The sequence below is a fragment of the Netta rufina genome, assembly GCF_964035555.1.
Source record: "Netta rufina genome assembly, chromosome: 6".
NCBI classification, from domain to species: Eukaryota; Metazoa; Chordata; class Aves; order Anseriformes; family Anatidae; genus Netta; species Netta rufina.
The window spans coordinates 30,413,811-30,432,121 of NC_140129.1; the positions used below are offsets into that span (position 1 = coordinate 30,413,811).

At 41.2% G+C, this 18,311-nt stretch overlaps 1 protein-coding gene across 1 annotated transcript in view; it reads left to right on the forward strand.

Annotated features, from left to right (window-relative positions):
• The window catches only part of NCKAP5 (NCK associated protein 5), a gene marked incomplete at both ends in the record, with an annotated part of 351,457 nt that overhangs the window by 59,957 nt on the left and 273,189 nt on the right, over positions 1–18,311 (forward strand). The gene's annotated exons all lie outside the window — the stretch shown is intronic.

An 18,311-nucleotide genomic window follows, 5' to 3' on the forward strand; every position in this document is an offset into this window, starting at 1 on the left:
TTGTAAAGGAGAGGAAGTTTCAATGTAAACAAGATAGTAAAAACAGCACAAATAGCACGGGGAGTAGCCAGGAAATGATGGTATTTATAAAGAATGATGAAAGGGGAAAGGGATGGAGAGGGGGCAGAGGAGTGCAGGGTGTCATGGGATGAGTTCCCATGCTGAGAAGGGTGAGGATGGGTTGGGCGCCCTGCGTCCTGCTCGTCCTTCATCCCAGCCATCCAGTGAGAAGCTCTGAGCCCTTAGAGCTCTGATCCCTGCATGCTACAGAGAAACTTGTGGTTTGGTTGTGTTTTTTTCCAAGAGAACCCTTGCATTTTAATAGTCTATGGAATGAAACTCTAGGTGGTCTCAAACTCATAAAGAACACCAGAGTATTTAGGTAATGATGAAGGAACTCTTTTGTACCAGACTCTTTGGGATGTTCATTTACATGATTACTATATTAATTCATTATAGCATCTCATTATAGCTGGGAACACATCAAACTTTGAAAGCCTGCACCTTTAAATACAACCAAAGGCCCTAAAACACGAGCAGTAACTTCTCTACATCCGCTGAGCTTGTCTTCATTCAAGAAGTGGCTTAACAGCACAGCTGAGGGTGCACAGCAAGCAGGCTTTGTGCTGGTGGAGAAAGGCACATCTGGATTCCCTGCCATTTATCAGTTCATCGCTGTTCTAACCTGGGCAGCGAGAGGTTACAGAATTAGGCTGGTTTTTAGAAATAACCATCTGCTCCCTTATGAGCAGATCCTACTCAGTATCAGGCGAGTCTCAGTGCTGAGTGTCACTATCAGTAAGCACTTACTGATTACATGCTATAGAGAGGCTCAGGGAGCTCTCTCCTTACCTTTTTAAGCAGTATTTCAAACATGTGGGAATGGCTGTAATCTGTATTGTCGGGTCAGACGTGGTAGATTATTTGCCAGAGTAAATAAATTAGACTAAACCGCTCTGCAGCTGAATTGTCATAGCGGGGTCAGTCCTAAGCAAATGCTACAACAAATTTCTTCTGAAGTGTGTCGCAGCCTACACAGAATAGGAAATCTCCAGAGGAGCAGAGCAGCTTTACTTATGTTATGCTTTTCTTATTTAGTCTGAATGACTGTGACCAAGTATGCAGTGTTGCTGAAGACCCATTTCATGCTATTTAAGGTGCTGTGGGTGCCTTCTGTGCACCTCCTTTCGGTGTAGGATGGGGAAGGTACATTACTTCTGCCACTTTTTGTACCCTGAAAGGTGCTCCCAGAAAGCAGGTAGTCAAGTCTGAGCTGTAACAGGGGTTTTGAGAGCCATTTTCCAACTGCTGTTTGGCTTTTAATAGGAACAAAAGTTTGCTTGGCTTGGGGCTTTACTTACTTGTAACAACCAAAACTCAGATGCTGTGTTATCCTGCACTTGCTTGGCTGCCTTCAGAGGAGTATTTGTGAGCTTGGCACACCGTTCATTTGAAATGAAGTGGAAAATCTCCAGCGTTGAGTCTGGTTTTGGGTTTCATCACATAACTTTCAAGCTACCATAATCTGCAGTGAATTTTTTGCTAAAATAAGCTACATATTTCCTCGGAGTTAGTAAAGAGAGCAATAAAATGTGGATTAGCTGATAAAAAAAATCTTATGAAAAGTTATTTTCAGTACAGGAAAGGGAAAGAAAATGATTTCTTTGTCTCCATGATGAAACTGAGAGAAATAAGTATGTAATTTTAAAATAGCTCAGTCCTTTTTGCCCTATCACTGACATCCACAGTACTCTGGACTCCCTGTACCTTTGTGCTAGCGCCACGTACAGAAACCTCATGAATGATGTCCCTTTGTAGACACAGTTGCAATGGCTTCAGCCCTGCGTGTCTTCCTGTGAAGGTTAAATAAATAAAACAAGTGGCCAGTAGCGGCTTCTGGAATTCCTGCCGAAAACCAAGATTTAACACCCTTTCAGCAGTGTAAGGTTGAGTTTATTACAAGAGGCTTCAGTGATAAAAAACCAAACCAAACTTCCCTCTGAACTGCAGAAAATGGGGATTGTACAGTTCCTCAGCTTCCTGCGGAGTTCTTGTCTACCCTCAGGAGGCATGGGGCACAATTTTGGCTCCTTGCAGTGCTTTAAAAGCTGCTCGCTCTGTGTATTGCACCCCTCAGTTGTGGCGATGGTTGCCACATGGCATTAACATAAAGTAACATCCCAGGTAAGGCCTGTTCCCCCTTCGAGCTGAGGTACTCTGTTGCAGTTGTGCTGCAGCCTCCCTCAGACCCCATCTTTGTGTAATACCTCACAGTTTCCTAGGTGCCCTTTTACCCTAATTTTCCCTCTCCTCATTCACTCTAAATCATGCAATAATTGCAAGTCGCAGTGTGTCCTGATATTATAGGTCACTTTACAGTTTTGTTCTCCTCTCCAGCGTGTTTGCTAGCCCTTCAGCTTTGTTTGCCAGCACATTTGATCATGGTTGAACTTATATCAAAGGAGCATTCAACAAAGCACTGCTCATTAGCCCGTAAATTCACTGTTTGTTAGCCGACTTACAGTCCTGCCCGGCAATCCAAACAGACAGAGGGGCACAGGGGGAGCCTTGGCAGGGGCAAAGGGGGCTCCACTGGAGGATTGATGAGTGCACAATCAACGCTTTCTGCAGCAGCACGATGGCCTCTTCTTTTAATTGCACTTTACTGAGCGGAGCTGATTTGTGCACTTGTGGGAAGTGCTCTCAGGCAGCTGATTTTTAAGCTTCACGTGCAGCCGGCCAGTAGGTTGCAACCCAGGCTATGGGGCATGCACCTGACCAACATGATGACCACATCCATGATTCATAATATTGGTTATGACAGAGCATTATAAGCAAGGCTGTGTAGCCTGACAACTCCACAAGCAGAGTGCCAGTCCGTGGAGCAACACGTCCTGGTTTGCCATTCCCTGTGCTGACTCTCAGCTTCCCCATGCTTTGACAGAGAGTTCACTCTATCAAAGTGAATGTTCCTCGTGTAGAATGAGAAGGGAAAGGTGAAGTGGATGGTTTGTTATTTCTCCTTCCACATGTCCTGAATTTCTTGGGTAAGCTGGTGAAGGGGACCATGTAAATAGATTGCAGTTTAGGGAAGACTTATAAGCTAGAAAGAGCTGCAATTGGGTGTTTCTTCCTTGAGTCCCCCTGTAAGTGAGCATGTGAAGGGAGAAATGTCACAGAAGATTCTCAGCAGTTCGTTCTTTCTTTTGCTCTTTCATGCTTGTTTCATTTAAAGCTATCTGGGCTGCATCACTGAGCCGAAGGCAGAAATATTAAGCCTTGCGAGAGAATAATAGATGTAATCACCAATTTTTATTAACTAACACAGAAGACTGAAATGTGGAAATACTTTCTCTCCTAGTGACACGGAACTATGAATGCGTCTACCGTTCTGACTGGCAAAAAATCTCATGTTTAGTTAGAAAATATTTGACACGCTCTCCTCAATGAGATGAGTCCCCTCAGATTTCCACGTCTGGGAAGCACCAGGCAGGCAGCAGCGAGGCTGTCACTGCCAGGATCCCAGCACTGCCTGCTGCCAGGTGCTTAGTGCCACACTGCAAGCATTTCAACATGAACCCTGCTTCAGAAATGTCAGTCTTGCAGCTCGTCTGCTTTGGGATAAGGTCTGGTTGAAGACTGTCAGGGTAGCTGCTCACAGAGATCTTTCCATATAGGATGTATATATCTGTGTCAGATGGAAACACAAACAGATGGTCTCAGAAAACAATGCTGGAGACAATATATGAAGTATGTGATGGGTTCACTGATGTTCTTGTTTGCTTTGTTAGAGCTTTACGTAATTCCTGTCCAAATGGAGGGAGTGAATGCCCATACACTCCGAAAGCAGGGTACCTGTGTAGCTGAGGGTACACGTGCAGTTTTCTTTGCTGTCACTTTGATCTTGTGATTGCAGTTTGGAAGGCAGATACTGAGGAAAAATGATGCGTCCCAGAGTGTTTATTCCATTGCAAGCAACCTAAAAGGTGCATGATGTTATTAAAGGCAGTGCTCTTTACCAGGTTGACATTAATGCATATGCAAAATGATAGCCAAAGCCTTTACCTTCCTCTTACTGTGCTCAAAGCACTGAGCAGTGAAATAATGCTTTGAGTTGATCATAGATGCATGACACAGCCCACCTAATGTGATAAAATTCCTTTTGGTATCAGGCACAATTACACAGAACTCAAATGCAAGCACAAGATGTGAGTACTTTGTAAAATTCATAATGAAATAAATGTTCATTGTTACTTTAGAACTTGAGTGTTATTCTCAGCCGTCTATAGATCTTAATGGAATAAATGCAGTATCTGAAAGTGAAGAATATAACAGCTTACTTTGGCATAAATTGCTTGATTATTGGAACTCGCTATTAGAATTTCCTGTAAAGCTCATTTATGGAAATAATTAGAAACAAACTCTTCAGATCCACTTTGCCAGACTAATCTTCTTTACAAATTGCCACTCTAAAGTAATTTCTAGCTCTCTGTTCTGAGAAACTTTATCACAAGGAAGAAATGCAATATTAGGTTTTAAAATTAATACATGATAATCTTCTGATGAGTGTTGGACAGCGCATAATGAGCTTACACTTTCGCAAGCAACTGAGTGAGAAAAATGTTGTTGAAATGAAGGAGATTTGGGATGAGTCGGAATCCTTTTGAAATAACGTTTCTTACTTGAGAGGATGAGTGTAACTCTAGTATCTGGCTTGCAGTTGAACAAGGTAACTAGTGTTGTGACCCTTTGGGAAGGTATATTCAGTTTTTAGGGGGCTGAGGCTGACTAGGGGGGATGAGGCTGAAGAGAGTATATAATGCTATACTTCTGGAGCCTGCCAAGACATGCCAAGTGTTTCTGAGGCCATCAACTTTCCCGTGAGTTGGAAGAAGCATAGAGACCAACATCTCTAAGCAACTTTCTTTTTTTTTTTTTTTTAATTTGTTCTTCCAGAACAAATACGTGCATGACACCCTAATGACAATGGCAGTGTCTCACCCAGTTATTGTTTGGAGTCCAGGACTCTAAGCAAGAGAGCCACTGCTTCATTAAGGGTGTAAATCTAGCTCACGGTGCAGACTGGACAACACCACGACTCACTTTTGTTCTTACAAGATCCTCCTTGAGGTCTAGCCCTTCTCCAGTGGAAACCCACACCACTGTTTGAAATTTCAGCCTCCTGATTCTGTGGGACTGGCACTTTTCTTCGCTTCATTGGCAGTGAAGACAGGCACATCTCAGACTATCTAGACTCTCATGCTGAGCCCACTATGCACATAAGGATGGGTTTTGCATACCCTTATTGCTTTCCAACACCCAGCCTCATTTATTTTAGAGATTGCTTTCAACCTCATTACTTCCTTCCTATTTACCCTTCCCTAATCACCATTCGAGGGCCCAGGATTTGGGGAAACAAATCTTCTCCATCGCCTGTTCTGGCCCTGCCATGACAGAGAGCTGGCCTATGACCTTCCCAAGTTTATAATTTCATTTTTATTTCTTTTATTTTCCTTTGGCAGTTAAACTATTTGTCACGTTGGAGGTGCTGGGAGGCTGGCACAGATGATGTGGAGGCACAGCTGATGTGCATTGCTGTGCATGGTTAATACCCTCGGAAGATACCCAGCTGCAGAGCCAGCTTCTTATGGCACCTGCTGCTCCATGCTCTCATACAGCAGCTTTTGTGCTACAACCTTTCTCTCCATTGGCCTCACAGGACAGAAAATTACAAATACGTTTCATTGAAATATTCCTCAGAAAAAAAAAAAAAAAAAAAAAAAAAAAAAAAGCTGTAGTATTTATAATCTTTGATGAAAATCACTTAAACCTAATATGTTTACTGTTTGTGTGTGATTGGACTGAACATGATGTACAGCTTCCTAGGTAAATTTCAGCTTTGTTGTTCAATTGCTTATTTCTATTAGTTTAGTTTTAGCTTGAAGTGAAAATATAGATGTAAATTTACCTTCTCATAAAATCTTTATTTTTTAAATACATTCTCATAACAGATAAATAAAAAATCAGTATTTGCTGCTTAGCAAGACAGAAGGGATCTGATATGCTTACCAAACGGAAGATAAGGATAAATTAGGAGAAGGGGAAAATAGTAGAAAACAGTATCACTGCTGTTAAGAGAATACGTATCTGTGAACTCCTTCCTTGTTAAAAAGTAGTTATATGACTGATGTCAGCTGGTAACATCGCTTTCTGTTGCACTGCAACTTGAAACAGACATCACCAGGAGCTTTAAAATGTCATTTTACTTCTGCAGAGTCATCTCATGAAGCCCAGTGCCTTACAGATAACATGGTGCTGGTTTTTTTGTTTTTTTTTGTTTTTTTTTTTTGGCCATGGTTTACTTAAGAAATGGTAAATAAAACACGTATATGTTGTATACAAGAATTTTCTCAGGTAGCAGTGCCTGAAACAATTTTGGGCAACCCAAAAGTGACCCCTTGCAAATGTATGGCCTGGTAAGCAGTACCAAGAGGATGGCCAAAAAAAAATCTGAATTCCCCTATTCAAAGATGAGGTGAAGAACTGAGGTTATAAATACACTAAGCACCAGGATGATTAAAGGTGATGTGCAGGAACATCTCCCAGGCTGACTCCCAGTGAGGATCCTTAACAAAAAGCTGACTTGCTCCTGGAGCTGGAGCCAGCCCTCTAGTTTGTGCCAAGCTGGGTGGCAGCTGTAAGCAGCCAGCTTTGAAGAACTGTTTACAGACAGCAGGTGAACACTTCTCCTAGCAAAGGTGTCAGCAAGATCCTCACGCTAGCTAACTGCACATTACCTAACTAACCGCAGGTTTCTGTTTGAGCCTGTCCTCGCTGGATGTGGAACAAAGTCAGGCGCCTGGATCTCAGCACAGCTGGGGAAAGCACAGGGTGAGGCTGTGCCTTTCAGTGGAGTTGGGAAACTGCTTCACTCCTGGGTGTTACAGGGAGACCTATGACCGGTCCAATAAACCCTGTTAGTGGGAAGCGAGGACAGGGCACAGCCTTGTGGCCCTGCCGAGGCCAATGGCAGCTTTAGACTTTGATCCCTGCAGAGATCGAGATTCAGTCCCAGGCCCTGCTGTGATCAATGCTAAACTCCCGGTAATTCCCAGTCGCTGAGCACAGAAGTCATTTCTGGAGCTGGGGCAAAAGTGGATTTGCCACAGCCAGTACTTGAAAATCACAAAAACATTTTCTGCAAGCAGTTGTTGATGCCAAACAACACTTTTTTTTTTTTTTTTTTCTAATTTCTCTAATGTAGAACTAGCCAAAACAGGTTTCATTACACCTGATGGTTTGTGGATGCTTCTTGTTCACGGCTTTGATTTTCTGACCAAAATTCAATCTTACATTTTTTTTAACCATCAAATGACCAAGAATTATTTCTTGGAAATTCACAAATAGTATCTGCTCCTTCAGATCAATGGGGTTTAACTCAGAACCTCATTTCTTCATTGCAGGTCAAGACAGGTCTGTTTTCCTATGTGCAGGTGCTGAGGTGTAAAAATCTTCTTCTGACAATGTGTATGTACATAATGGTTCCCCTTTGAAACATTTCCTTAACACTTATTTATTTATTTAATTTTAACAAGATGACAGTAATAGGATCTGAAAACTGAGAACAATAGTCTTCTACCAAGGGTTGTATGGACTCTCAATTGTTACAGTTGTAAATGATGGCTCTGTGTCTTGTAGCTTTGTTTATTCAAGCCACTGGGTATTCTAAAGCAAAGAGAGATTGACAATGCAGTTCTAAAATCCTGCAGAAAATACAATTTTCCATTAAATTTCATGCTTTTTTCTAGAAAAGCTCATTTCTTAAATGGGTGGTGGTGGTGAGGGATGAATAGGGAAAAGGAGTATTAAGATCTGTGTAGAAAATTAGACTTCAGAGCACCAAATACATTAGTAAAAATTGGCTTCATTAACTTCTCTAAATTATGTAGGCATTAATAGGATTCTTATTATTAATTCATGTAATTGTTTATATGAGTTTTTTGATTGGACTTTACTTATTTATTTATTTATCTGTGCTATTCCAGCACTGCATTGATGGGACTCATTAAATGTAATGGCATTTGGCAATTTATCACACAGATTAAAAGCCCTTTCCAGATCACCTCTACTCACCCTTTCTTTGGGAGAACATCTTTGGTGTGTATCAGGGACAGAATGAATAGCACAATTTTCTTGTACACAGCGTTCAAGACCAGTATGCCTCAGAGTATAAGAAACGCACACAATTGATTATCAGACCACCATCCATTCCTTTCTCTCATTTATTCTGATTAAAACAAACAAACAAGACAAAACAAAAAAACTGACTTCTTTATGTTAGTTCTAACTGTCAAAAATTAAAGGGGCTTAAAAATGCATAGAGTCGTGCTTTGTTAAAGTCAATAATTGGCTTTACCTGGCCATATTTTATCAACTACCTTCGAAAGTGCTGTAGAGGAGCTTTTTAAATACTAAAAAGTTCTATTATTCAACCCAATTGTAACATTAGCAGTATATAGAATAATGTATTCCCATTTGTGCATAATGAGGTTGTAAATTCATTTAAGGGTTCTGCCAACATTGTGAACCACCAGAGCAAACTCTATTTTTTTTTTTTAATGTCACCAAAGTCAGGCCAATCAATTTGCGCAGCTTTTGAAGCAGATTGCCCCTCCTGAGCATGGTAGGGCAGCAATCAAAGTGCTGCCAGCATCAGCCAGGCTGCATGGTAAGTGCACAGTATAGGGCATGGAAGACACAAAAGAATTGTTCAAAGTCCTGTTGCTTCTGAAGTCTAAATCACTGAATCAAAGAATTGGCCATAGTAGTTATATTTTTTATCAAAAGTCGGATTTTAATTAAGGAGCCTCTCCATTTCAGATGTATTCCTGTGCTCGTAGTCAGCAGTACCGAACAGTAGGTTAATGCAAGATTATGCGGCAATACAGCGCTCTGCATAAAAATACATACACCTCAGGGTGTGTTTGTCCTTCTGTTACAAGCTCAGTCTGAATGTTTCTGTTATTGCTCATTTGAGGATGGCTTAGGCCAGCAAACGCCCATAACTAATTGAATAAAAACAAAAATTGCAAGGTGATCTGTAGGAGGGCAGTGAAAATGAGAAGGGTCACTTACAGGGAGTGAACGAATGGTAGATGATGATGAATGTTTTGAAGTTTTTAAAGGTTTTGCTATTTTTTTGTTGTGTGTACGGTTTGCCCCTTCCCTTCCACCCAGCATTTTTGGGTGGTAGAGCATATCACACCTGCACTAACCTCGTGGCGATGACCCGCACTGAATGATGCCTGTGATTGCTGGAGGATTTAGTTTAGACTTCGGAGTTGTCACATGAAAAGGTTTTTAAAAAAGCTCCTTGAATTGCACTTTCCTTATGAAATGTGTGTTTCTGTGAGAACATTTCCTCACCCCCAGGAGTTTGGTGTCTTTGTGCTGCACCTCCCCTGCCTGACGTGGGGGCATTTTCCTACCAAGTCCCTGTGAATTCTTCTGGCGACTCTTCCATGGTGGAAATGTTTGGTGTGTTCCTGTGCCTCTCTGTCCACTTGCTATGCAAATAGGTACACTCTCCTAGATAGTCCCGGCCTGAGGAAGGAGGGAAGTTGTTAAATGGGGTGAGGAAGAACTAACCCGTGGCCTTGCTTGAAAGCAGCATGAGAGGCTTCAGCTATTGTTCAGCCCAAACTGGATGGCCTGAATTGCTCGTGACTGATGTGCTGTAATCAATCACACCGTAAACTTTCCCGGCTCTAAATAAGATGCAGAACTAGGAACAGAGGACTTAAAGTTTCAAGGTACTGCTAGCAAGATCCTTTACAAAGTTCCTAAACTGCATCTAGTTTGGGACCTTATCTGTGCCTTATCTTCTTCGTGTGAAGTTGTACACATTGACTAAGGGATTTTCACCAAAGGAAAAAATTAACTTCATAACCACTGACACCTACCTTTTGTGAAAACCCCAGCCCGTACAAGTTCATATCCATCTGTCTAAAAAGAGAAAGTTTTTGTGCTCTGCGCAGAGCACACACTGTCCTGCTCATGAAGTCTGCTTGGCTTGCAGCTGGTGACACCCATGCAGGTAGCTTCTCCTAATCCCTGGCAGGGGAAGAAGAAAGATTTGGCGGTCATTAGTGAGCAGAATTATCTCTAACACAATAGATTTTCCTCATGACAAATCACACATAATCTCCATAGCAACCTCCCATAATTATGCATAAGATTTCAATGTAGCAACAAAAATAAGCATGGCAGGAATTGTAAAGAACAGCTATGTAGGGTGAGACAGATGTGGGAGTAGATGGGGTATAGAAGACTGAAAAGCAACTGTTCTAAGATGTAAAAAATGAACAAAAGACAGAAAGATTGCCTGCTTTGTATTGTGGAGAGTGGTGATTAAGTCAGTACATTATCTGGAAATTGGAGACGAGGGGCTCAAATATCTCCTAATAATGTAGAGTTTCCTGATAGTGCCACACAGTTTAAAGAACATCAGCAGCAGTTTTACCCCAATTTCACAGGATTATTATAGTTGTAAAAAAGATTTCTGAGTAGGAACTTGGCATTCAAGACCTAAATGCAGCAGTTTTTTTTTTCTTTCTTTTTTTTTCTTTTTTCTCCAAATTTTGTTTCGATCTGTTTGAACAGTTTTGACTAATGGGATCTTAAAAGTAATATGTGGATTTTTGCTGTCATCCTTATTATCTATCTATCTATCTGTTCTTTGGAATTCAAAGGTTGTTTTTAACTTCCATATGAGCAGATTTCTACATGTGAAAAAGGATAGTTTTTCTTTTCAAAAGTGCACATGGATTTGGGAGGGAATGAGAAAATAAGAGAAATTAATTTTTTATACATGAGAAATACTTTAGTTTTTGTTTGTTTGTTGTTGTTTTTTTTTGTCTTACTGTGCTCATAGCACTTTGTATGGCATCCTAGATTAACAGCCGGTGCAATCATTCTGTATCATTATCAAACACATTAGCAGTGTAAATGCAGCAGGTAGATTGTATATCCTGCTTATATATCGCTGTGCTGATGAACTCAATGATCCCATCGTTGGTGCTGATCCATCACAGAGGTGGGGGCATCTCAGAGGCCCCTAGGTACCTTCAGCTTCAGTAGTATCTGAGGATTCCCAGCAGCTGGTTCAATAATTAAGTTCACACTTCAAAGGCAATAATCCTATGTCAAGACATCTGTGATTACATCATTATGATTATGATTTTCTTTTAATTGCCATGGCCTGATCCAGAGCTCTACAATTAACCTGGCTTCTCTGAACTCAGTCAGGTAGTTTGATGCTGACTTTTGGCTATCATAATATTAAAAAAAAGTATAATCACTTTAATTAACATTTTAGCTAAAAATATGGGAGAATATATACTATATTTATCCATAAAATTACATTCAGCTATTACCATTCAACGAATGAAATAGTGCTTTATTTAAATTCAAAGATTTATTTTGGTCTAGAACAGATTTAGACTGCAATAGGAATGGATAACCTTACATTTTAATGCTGTATGTGACTGTACCACTTCATTCCAAACTTGTATTCCTCTTACAGCAGATCTTAGGGATAGCAGAGGTGGTTTTAGTATGCTGCCCTATTACCACATTCACATTGCTAATGTGTTTTATAGAAGACTCTCAGTTTAGTTCTCAGGAGATGAGAGAAGTTAAACCTCATGACTCCTATTCCATGTTTTTCCTGGTTATGACCAATTAATAATTCTTAATTTAAATAACCTTGCATCCCTGGTGAAACTCCCAAGTGAGAATCAAGCCAAGACATTTTTTTGCCCTTACGCCTTTCAGTTTTCTAGAGACAGCACCCTTTCCTCTTCAGGTCTCCTGGATGTTTCCTTTATTTAAAAAACAAAGGTCATGTCTTCAGGAGCTGGCGAACATCTTCACTTTCCTTATTTATGGCTGATGGCAGGCAGTGGACTGTTGCTTTGGGCACCTCAGGAATAAATGTCCTGGTATGCCAAACTCCAGAGCATCTTTTTTCTATAAAAACAAGTAATAATCCAACCACGTATTACAGGTAGGTAGTGACAGAAGAGTTCCTTATCATGAATGCAGGTGCAAGCAACTTCCTAATTTGTTTAAAATATCTGAAAATTAACTACCAAAGCTCAGTTACAGTGTAGCCTGATGGTGTTCGATACTCAAACAAGCAACTGCAACTAAGGATGAAAATTAAAGTCTGTTCTTGAGATTCCTTCTTCTCTTGAATATCTACTTTTTTGCGTGACCAAAGAGTGCAGTGCTAAATTGGTTGCTGGTTTGAATCATCTCTTGTAGAATGTTCAAGTTCATATTAGCTCCTATTTTTAATTTACATCACTTCTGTTAAATAGGTTTACTAATATTGGGTATTAATGAACTTCAGATATTTTTCTTGTATTCAGTGTGTAACTTTTTCTTACCGTTCAGTTAAAATTAAACCAACGTGACTAACATAAAATAAGTGAAAGTTTGACTAAGATTTTTTAGAAACCAGGAAGCAAGTACTGCATCCTGTTGAACTCTATTAACATTTCATACCACAAGATGTTCCACTTGCTAATATAAAACATAATAAGATGATTTGTCAGTAGATATATGCCGAACTTTTTATTCCACTCTCAGTCTATTTTATTTGCATATAAAGTGGCACATTTACACTCAACAATAACTAGTCCTGGAGGAATGATATTTAAGAGGAGAATATAATTAATCTATTCAGGTCATAAACATTTTCTTCAGGGCAATGGGCAACCATCTATGACAACCTTCATAATCATTCATGCCCATTACTAAAATACTTTAGAATGAGCTCGCAAAGCTGAAGATAGACAAAACATTGTCGTTTTATTCCAAGGAATCATTTATGTTTGTCTTATGTAGCATTTCGAGAGTTATCTGAAGAAAAAATTGCTCTGTGTTTTTTATGTTTGACTGTGTCGATGCTGCATTCTCTTCTGTAGTGTGCTTAAACGATGCATGTATTGTGTTTCCCAGTGCTTTATGCCGTAGCTCAAAAAGCATACAGGAATTTCGCTGTTTCTCAAATATTATGACTGCCTTTTATGGAAACGAATTATAAAGCTACTTAGTAGTTCTAATTATGATAAAAGGTTTCCAGCAGGTCTGCCAAAAGAGAAAGCATTTTCCAAATACATTTTCATGCTTCTTTGTCTTGGTGGTCTGGACACACTGTTTTATAAATTTTAACTATTTCAGTATTTTTCAAAAGTTACCTAGATTGAAGATTAAGGTGTGGGGAGGGTACATATTGATTGCAAATTCTGTCTGTAGGAAGCAGTACATAGAAACAGATTTGTATGGGCACAAATGAGATCCAAATCTATGTAATTTTTCCCATACCTCAGTTACCACATTGGCTCTGGAGAGCGTTGTTATGCACTGGGATCTCATTTAAACTTTCTAGCCCATTCCCCTAACTCTGGCCCCATATCTTATAGTCATAAACTCATTTATATTCCGGGAGGAAGGGTCAGAATATCCATAGTTCACCCTGTGCACTCACTCTCGGAGCTGGAAGACTTATCTCTGCCTTTGCAGGCTGAGCACATCCTCTCTCTATGGCTTTTAGCTCCCAGCAGCCTTGAGAACAAGGGCTCAAGCCATGTCCTTTTGCATGGAGGTCTCCCAAAGTTCAGTACAGGCTGCTGCCACTCGCTGTGCGTGATCTTTCAGAATTTCACAGAAATCACCTCAGCTCAGTTTTGCTGTTGTTGAAACTTCCAAAATGTTGGCTGTTTGCTTTCCAAGAGGCAATGCCCCAGCGCCAAGGAGTACACAGCTCGGTACCCAAGGATGATGAATGGGTAGGTTGGCAGAGGGGGGGGGGTGAGAAAACACAGGGGCTTCAATTTATATGTGTAGGTATTTTGACATAATACAAATTTAAAAAATAAAAAGGAAAAACCACTTACTGACAAAAGCCCCTAGTCAAGCATTTGCTTAAACCTCTGTATTGATTTGGGATGGACTCCAGGTTGTGGAGACCCTTCCTTTTAATGCCAATGCAAGTTGTCTGTGGAGCCCTATGAAACAAAATGTTTTATGTGACAATATTTTTTAAGTATTCTCTATATTTTCTTAGGCATGGAAGGAGCAGCAGGTAATATTTAAGCCCAGGTAGGCTCAGCCTCTTCTGAAGCATCGCTATTGCCTTGTGACAGTGACTTACCACACGTAGATAAGTCACAGACAAGTAACTCACAAGAGTGAATCTGAAATAACTGGCAATTACTGGATCACGGCACAATTCGCACCTTTCATATGTTGATTAACTATAGCTCATTATGTGATTTTATCATCTTTGTAATCTATTTTAAATATTTTGTGGAAGTAGCTGGAGAAAACAACGGCCCACGTTTCCCCACCAGACACCGCTCAGGTATCGCAGATGCAGTAAGCGATTGAATCCCATCCTTAAACTTCAGCCTTGTTTGAGCTCGTGTTCCCCACAAATTCAAGCAGCCATTAGAGCAGCGTCAAAGGACTCGCCAGAGAAGCAGATCAATTTGTCATGCTCTTATTATCAGCGTGCTTCGACTCGGAGGGAAGCAGCGTTTGGCCGGAGCTTGGCAGCCAGAGGAGCTGGTGGCTGCGTGCCCGTGGCGCCAGGCGGACGGACAGACTGCTGCTGGTGCTGTGCGCGAGGGAGACAATGTCTGTAGCTGCCCAATGTGAATTATTCCCTTTTCCTTCTGACTGGATTGTTAATATCTAATTGGCCAAACAAGGGGCTGCTAAGAGAAAAATTAGAAGGCTTTAGGGACAGAGCTGCCTTTCTGAAAGCCACGCACCTATCTGTGACTTGGTCTCTGTGACTTGGTCTCTGAAAATGTGTTTCTAATTTTGGCGTATCAGCGGGGGAAAATTCTGAGCCTAAGCTGGATGGAGAGAAATGGTTACTTCATACATACATATATCTATATATGTATATAGATAGGTTCAGGGTCTTGAGTTTTAGCGGCTTTAAAAAATGTAATCCCATTTATCCTGTCAGCTCTTGAGGTTCTCTCACTCTTAATTTTCTCCTGAGACCCGTGCACCTATCTCCCAAGACCCAGAGGGATCCCTGCTCAGCGTGTCTCATCGAGCAGGTGTGCAGATATGATACGGCCCTTCCCCTGCCGCTGGTAGGGCCGACACTGTTTCATCCTCTCCTGCTCTCTGTCCTCTGCCATGGGCTTTCACCTTCCTGATGAAAAACCGAGCCCTGGATACGCAGGAAGCAAACGGCAGGGCCAGCGAGGACAAGGTAAGGGGATTTTCCATTAGCTCCGTCTCCACAAATTTTCCCTGGCATAAAGTGAGTTTTGGCGGTGGTAAAATTCATTGCATCTTGACGAACCTCACAGAAGGGGGCTTTCTGTCTGTGGCATGACAGCAGAGGCATGGCCTGGAGAAAATCAATGATGAGGCAGTTGAGAGCAGTGAGCTGTTTCTGTAAAGTGCAAACTTATCACTATCGCGGGCAGATAATAAGAATCATTTCATTTACACTGCAGAAACTTGTTCAAGGCAGCAGTAGAAGTGTAATAATGGACTTTGCTTCTGGAACTGACAGCAGGTTATTGAGGTAATCCTCGGGCAAACACTGTTCCCTGGATTTCCCCCCCTGTTTTATGAAAGGTCATATTTCTTCCCTGAAACCTGAGGCCTTTTTGCGTTTCTTGAAATCTTGTGCCTGCAGTGGAAGGGCTGCCAGACCCAGGGCCTGGGAGTGCTGCCACCTCCTTTCTACAGCCCATACCCACCCCACCCCACTGCTAGCAACAGCACTGGCACAAAGGGGGGCTTGCTGAAACCCCCACTGCCCTCCCTCGGTGAGAGCACCACAGGCAGACCCAGTGTCTGGGGCCCCTGGACTGGGACACGCTTGCTCACGGGCTGCTTGCTGTCATTCCTTCTAATTAACCAAGAAACCTTTCGTTCCATGGGATGATGCCCGCATTATGAAGGGCAATTTGGAAATTCCTGTGAGGATGGCATATAGCATTTGAATCTTTCAGGGTAGTAATATTTTTTTTAATTTTTTGTTTTGAACTAATTTCATGTGGTAATCACTATGAAACGATGGCACTGCTGGCCTCAGAGAGTCCGTGGGATTGCAGGGGTCTTGGGAGAGGACGTTCTTGTCTTCTCCTTCACTACTGCATCACTTGCCACCCAAACTGAGCTTTTTGTCCCCATCCTGGGGCAGACATGCAGGGCTGGGATCCTTCCCCTGTCTGAGGAGATTCTCTTGAGGTTCCTCCTGAGATCTGAACGACCTGCCTCCAGTGTTTCTCTCTGAATGCCTGTGCTTTCTTACCTCCTACGAAGCTCCCAGCGCTCTCAGTGAAATTTGTGCAAATGTTTGCAATCAAACCAACCAGCCGCCCATCCCCATGAAGGCATGCACAACATCTCCAGGATGCCAAATGTCGTAGGCACTTTCTCTTTGCCTGTGAAGTCCAGGATCCCTGTACGAGCCCTGGCCCAAGCCCAGGCTTACGTGAGGATAACAGAGCGATGCATTTGCTTTTTATTAAGTAGAAGCCCCTGAGACTGGTTTTAAAATGAAAACAAACAAAAAAAAATGCACAGGAGCTTAAATATCCATCAGTTTTGTAATGTGCAAGACTCTCCAGAAAGTCATAATGCAATTGATACATTGCACAATTGATGTTACAAGCTAATCATGTCAAGATGGCTAAAATGGCCTGTTAATTCATTTATATCCTTTCTTGTGTTGTTAAGGATCTAATACATTCACTTTAACACTAATAAGGATGAATTGCATAGTTAATAAAAAGAGGAAAGCACTTTTCATTAATCAAAATGTTTTTGGTGAAGTAGATTTTTGAAGTGTTTATGGTCCAGATGGATTGCATGACTATTGCTACTGTTCTTGCTGTTTCAACCATTTTACTGTAAGTGGAGTCAACGACCAAATTTTACATTAAGCAAAGCAGAAATTAGACACTTGAATTATTTCTTGTCTATTAAACCATTATAATTTGTTTTAAACATGGGGGTTTATTGCATGTTAATAGTTAACACAACCACCAGGATGAAATGAGACATTCACAATACTCAGCTTTTGGCTAATGTGCTTTAGAAATTCACAAAATGACTTATATCTCGAACTATGGTGGCAATAAGACCTGTTTAAAACAAATAGGATCAGAAATGTATCTGAAACGTCGGAGTTTTAGGAAATCAAGTACTCCTTTAGAAAACTGTGCTGAGCCTGGATCTTACAAATGACTGCACACACGTGGGTTTCTGCCAACACGGGGCAAGAATCTGCCTGCATAGAGTAAAAATGGCCCCAAAACCATGGGCTAAAGTGCTGTGATGATGCTGTGGCATCTGCATTTAATTCAAACTCTAACCAGATGCATTGGTTGGAAGGCTGTATAAAATCAGGCAGCTGCAGCCTGGGCTAGGAAAGATAGCTAACTCCTCTTACAGGTATGAGGCCGCATTTTGCCTTTCCTCAGTGGAGACTCCTTGACTTCTGGACAGTAAATGACAAAAATTACACTGTGGTGACATTGTCATTTACAAGCTAGCAAAAATCCTCTAAACGATATTCAACATCTTGTGATGAGCGGAGGTTGAGCATCCACTTATTTTAAAAGGTGCATTTATTTTGTTCAACCCCTAGCAGCTATCGTTGACACTGGACCATTGGTTTTAATCGTCTCACTTAAATAGCACATTTTGAAGCCTGCAATTGTTTTTATGATTGTTAAAGAATTGGTAGCACAACTAATATCAAAAAACAATTTCTTTTTTTGCGCTTGAATTTTCAGCCCAGCAAATGCTTGAACTTTAAGTGACACTCAAGTAAGCTGTCCCATGGAAGACCAACTTTAATAATCATTTTTTTATGCAGTGCAGAGGTACTGAACAGCTGCAGAGTCACCTCATATTTAATGCGAGCTGGCAAAGAGCACAGCTGGTCCTTGCATTTGTAAAAACAGCACAGAGCTACCAACATACACCTAAAGGCAGCCCTAGCGACTGTGGTGCACCAGCAACCAAAAAAGGCCTTGACCCCTTTCTGCATCTGTTCTGGATGCATCTGTTCTTGGCAAGAAGACGTGTTTAGATCCCACAAAAAGGACTACAATTATTTTATTATTTTATGAACTCATTTCCATGAAGTGCTCTGTGAGATAGTGGCCACTTGTGGGATAGTCCTCTTTTTTCTTCAGCAAAATCTATTCTCATACAAATCTGTATGTAAACTGCCTTCCAATTGTACGGACAGACAC